Source organism: Pteropus vampyrus, unplaced genomic scaffold (genome assembly GCF_000151845.1).
Source record: "Pteropus vampyrus isolate Shadow unplaced genomic scaffold, Pvam_2.0 Scaffold7, whole genome shotgun sequence".
Lineage (NCBI taxonomy): Eukaryota > Metazoa > Chordata > Mammalia > Chiroptera > Pteropodidae > Pteropus > Pteropus vampyrus.
The window spans coordinates 9,648,185-9,653,285 of NW_011888788.1; the positions used below are offsets into that span (position 1 = coordinate 9,648,185).

General features: G+C 38.9%; 1 protein-coding gene across 3 annotated transcripts in view; it reads right to left on the bottom strand.

Annotated features, from left to right (window-relative positions):
• The window catches only part of TASP1 (taspase 1), a 238,758-nt gene extending 234,366 nt beyond the window's left edge, over window positions 1-4,392 (bottom strand). For 2 of the 3 annotated variants that reach the window (XM_023537442.1, XM_023537439.1), the window contains exon 1: window positions 4,323-4,392. The gene's annotated coding sequence lies outside the window, so the exon portion shown is untranslated. The other variant, XM_011370299.2, reaches the window with a different exon arrangement.
• Between the last annotated feature and the right edge of the window lie 709 nt (window positions 4,393-5,101).

The following is a 5,101-nucleotide window of genomic DNA, read 5'->3' on the forward strand; positions in this document are numbered from 1 at the left end:
CTCAAAAAATATGAAAGAAGTCAGATACAAAAGACTACATATTGTCCACCTCCATTCATATGAAATGTCCATATTAGGCAAATATAAAGAGACAGAAAGTAGATTAGTGGTTGCCTAGTACTGGAAGGATGGAGGGGAATGACTGTTAATGAGGGAAGGATCTCTTTAGGGGATTATAAAATGTTATAAAATTGATAGTGGTGATGGTAATAAAATTCTGAATATATTAAATATCATTGAATTGTATACTTTAAGTGAGTAAATTATATGATAAATGAATTATACCTTAATAAAGCTGTTGCAGGGGGAGGTGGAACAATTTCTTGCTTCCCATAAATTGTATCTTTACCCATAAAATGTATCTTTTCCAAGTTACCAAACCCAATGGCCCCTTCTTAATCTTCTGCTTGCAACCTCTGATTCTCCAGATCCCCTACCCTCCTTGGCAAGCATGCCAATCTATTATCTTAGCTCTTCATGGCCCCTCTAACCCCTCCCAACTTTTTTTCTCTTACATGACTCTCAAACAGCCTGTCCATGAACCTATTCTCAAATGTCTCCTTCAGCAATTTCAACCACTGCCAATGTTTCTAACTATCCTCTCGTAAACTCGATGATTCCTCTTTATCATCTGTCTCTTGAACTCTAGCCACAAGTCTGGATAGCTCCACCTGGATCCTCCTCACTCTTAGCCTACCCAAAACAAATTTATCTTTCCCCAGAAGTCTAGTTCTTTCCATACTACTCCTTATTTTTTTTTAATAGCATCATCCTTTTCTAACTTACTTTAAAGTCGTTTTGAATTGCACCTAGTTTCCAAATTCTATAGATTTCTCCCTCAAGCATTTAACTTCTTTTTCCCTACTGCCTTGACCCTTATTCAGCTCACATACCTCTTAGTGTTAAATGTTACAAAAACATTTTAACTTTCCTCCCCAAGTCCGGGCTATCATAAAATATTCATCTGCAAAAAGCTGCCAAAATAAATCTAATAAAGGACAACTCCAATCAAGACAAACAGCATGCCAAAAAACATGAGAAGACAAAATATAAATGAGAAAATATCAATGTTATGAAAGGAATATTCAAAGAACTACAAACAAAAATAAAACTTTCTAACTAGCACTGTAACAACTGATAGACTGGAGTAACTATTTTGAAGAATTTGTCACTAAGTATCAAGAGCCTTAAAATGTATAATTTGTATACATTATCTTTCCAGAGATATTGCATGAAATAGTCTATAAAGACACAAGCAACAATACCAAGGATACCTCTAAGGAGAACTGGAAGACTGAGAGGCAAGAATGAATGGGAAACTTGATTTTCTCCCAATAACCTGTTATATTTGAACATTTTTTTCACTAGGTACTATCAACTTAAAAGAGAATATTTAAGTTAACCATCTCTCAGACCAAGATGAATATAAATTAACTTGATTATGAAAGCCAGAGGAGAAACTCAGAATGAATCATTATTTTTAATCCAGTGACTTTCATGGCACTGATTTAAGGTCTAAATTTTTACCCCATTTCTCTCAAAGATTGTTTTATTTTCCTACTGCAGGTGATAACACTTTTTTTCCCCTTATATCATTTGGAAAACTACAAGTCCTGTTTTCCCCTGGTGTTGACGTTTTTGCTCTAGATTTACCTAGTGTTTTAAAAGCAGTTGAAGGAGGAAGTTGTGAAATCCATCCATCTAAAAGCAAAAAGCTTTTACAGAAATCCAGCCCTTAAGCTATAGCAACTGATGAATAAAGTGTTTTGTTGCTCTTAACATCATGACACTAAAGGTTTAATGCCTCATTAAATGAGCTCCAAAACATACTTGTTTCATCTTTGACCCAGGAATTAAACCTCTGAGAACATTTTCTACCAAAATAACTTTAAATACAGAAAACGTTTTATGCTTTTAATGCTGTTTAACACAGTTTAAAAAAAAAAAAAGAACCTGGAAGTAAGCTAAATGTCCAACATAGAAAAATACTTAAAGATAACAATAACCTATATATTTATGGTCAACTGGTTTCCAAGGCCATTCAATGGGGAAAGAACAGGCTTTTTAACAAATGATGCGGGGGAAACTGAATAGCCAGATGCAAAGAATGAACTTAAATGCCTATCTTATGCACACAAAAAAATTAACTCCACATCTTATATCAAGACTAAATGTAAGAGCTAAAACTATAAAGCTCTTAGAAAAAACAGAGATAAATCTTCATGACCTTGAATTTGAGTTTAGATATGACACCAAGAGCACAAGCAACCATAAAAATAGTAAACTGAACTTCACCCAAATTTTAAACTTTTGTACTTCAAAGGACACCATTCAAGAAAATGAAAAAAAAACTACACAAAATGGATAAAATGCAAATATATATATATATATATATATATATTGCAAATATATTTCATAAGGGACTGCCCCAGACTACATAAAAAAAAAAAAATTATTTAAAAAATGGGCAAAGGAATTGAACTGACCTTTCCCCAAAGACATGCAACAGGCCAATAAGCAGAGAAAGCTTAACATTATTAGCCATCAGAGAAATGCAAATCAAAACCACAATGAGATGCTATTTCACAATCAATAGTATAGCTATCATCAAAACCATAATAAGTATTAGAAAAAATATGGAGAAATCTGAACCCTCATATCCTGCTGGTGCAGGCCACTTTGGAAAACAGGGCAGTTCCTCAAAAAGTTAGACCTAGCAATTCCACTCCTTCGATAAATATCCAAGAGAACTGAAAACATGTCCACACAAAAAGTTGTACCTGGATGTTTGTAGCGAAATTATTCATAATAGTCAAAAGTGGAAACAACCCAAATGTCCATCAACTGGTGATGGATAAACAAAATGTGGCATATTCATATAATTAAATGCTATTCAACCATAAAAAGGAATGAAGTTTTGATCCATAACACAACATAGACGAACCTTGCAAACATTATGCTAAGTAAAAGAAGCTGGACACAAAAGGGCACATATTATGATTCCATTTACATGAAATGTCCAGAATAGGAAAATCCATAAACACAGAAAATAGATTAGTGGTTGCCAGGGGCTGGGGAAGCAAGTAGAGGCTAGATCTAATGAAGAGTGACTATAATGAGTACAAAGTTACTTTTGGAGGTGATAAAAATGTTCTGGAATTGGATAGTGATGATGGGTGCACAACTTTGTGACTATTCTAAAAAACCAACAAAAATACAATTTAAAAGGATGGATTTTTGTGGCATGTGAATTTTTTCTCAGGAAAAAAAATCCATATAATAAATTCAATATACAAAAATTATGCCTTTTCTATATCCAAGGAGATTGATTCCAGGACCCCCACAGATACCAAAATCTAAGGATGGTCAAGTCCCTTACAATGCATTTTTTCCAAATATTTTTGATCTGTGGTTGGTTGAATCTGCATATATAATTCATAGACATAGATGGCCAACTGTAATCATTTTATACACATACACTATGACCAAAAGTAGATTAAGGCTGTGTTATAAAAAATATAAAGAACTCGAAATGTTGGGTTGGTGGAACTGTAGGTAATCTCTTTTTAAGTATTTCTGCATTGCCCAGACACGCCTTAATAAGCATGCACTGCTTTTTAAAAATGGGGGTAGGGGGGTGTCTTTATTTAAAAGAAACAATAAAGGAAATTATTAAACTCCCGTGTATAAAAACTCCTTAGCTTAGTAGTCAATGATCTCAGTGACAAGGTCCCCAAAATACCTTTCAATCCCTTCCCCTATAGCGGCCAGTCAAGTTGAACTCCCTTCCGGAAACACGATGCCCTCAATATCCAGGGCACCTCCAGCTCCTGTTTTTCACCCTCCTCTCCAGCTGCTCCTTCTCCTCTTCCTTCTCCGCTATGTACAGTAAATGCTAACGTCCCGCGGGAGTCTAATCAGGCCGCTATTACACACGGAGCTGCTTTGGCTCCAACCCGGCACGCAAGACTAGGGCGCACACCCTCGCGTCTCTGCAAGCCTCATAAGCGAAAAAACCCGCAGACCGAGACTGCAAAGTAAGTGAAGGACAGCGAGAACTCCCCACACATAGTCCCTTCCCAGGAACGGGAATGAGACCGCCAAGCTGGAGTCAAGGCTGGGAAGGGGGCCGTCGCGGGCCCCACGCGCGACCGAGGGAACGAGGGACGTCCGGGTCCGCTCCTTCAGCACCGCCCCAGGCAAGGGGCATCCTGCGCACTGCCCTGTCCTGGTCCCGGAGAGGACGAACCAGCGAACGCACAGAGCCAGGACAGAGGATGCAGCGCGGCAGCGCGGACAGCGTGAGAAAGAAGGACACTCACCCGCGTCAGCCCGAGCCCTTAGAGCACCGGAAGTAGTCACTGGCCCGTTGCTAGGGTGAGGAAGCGGGGGTGACGTCTATGCTTCCCATTGGTGTTGAGTGTAACCACGTGGCCGGAAGCATACGCTCACGCGCCGCTCTGACTCCACCCTGTGCTCCAGAGCATTTCACCTGGCTGCGGTGTTGCAGTGCCGACTCTACCTGAAACCTCGTTTCTGAGCTGCGCAGGCGCCCTTGCCTATGTCTCTTCACCCGGACCCTTAGGGAGTCGGCGGGTGTGACTGTTCCAGTGGTTGGCAGACTAACGATGTGATAGAAAACGAAATTAAAGTAGCCATCATTTATTGAGGTGTCACTTAAGACCTTAATTTTATTAAAATCCTCGAGGGCCCCTTACACCCTAGGGAAATCTGATAAACATGGGCATGCACATATGTCTCATCAAAATTCTTTTTTCATTTCCTTAGTGGAAGATGGGGCCAACCTTGCCCTAGGATGAATGAAACTGTGATTGGCCTTTCTTTCACCATCTAGATCTGAAACAAAGATCCAGTAACACTATGTGATCCCTTTAATGTTTTCTTATGATTGTTAACAAGAATATTTTAACATATAACCACCTTTAAACCTGCCTTGGGAAACAGGTTAAAAGGAGTAAAGATGGTCCCCAGTCCAGCAGCTTCAGCGGCACCTGGGCTCTTAAAAGAAACTCAAATTTTTAGGCCTCGCCACAGATTTACTGAAACAATCAGAATGTTGGGTTTGGTATCCAACATTATG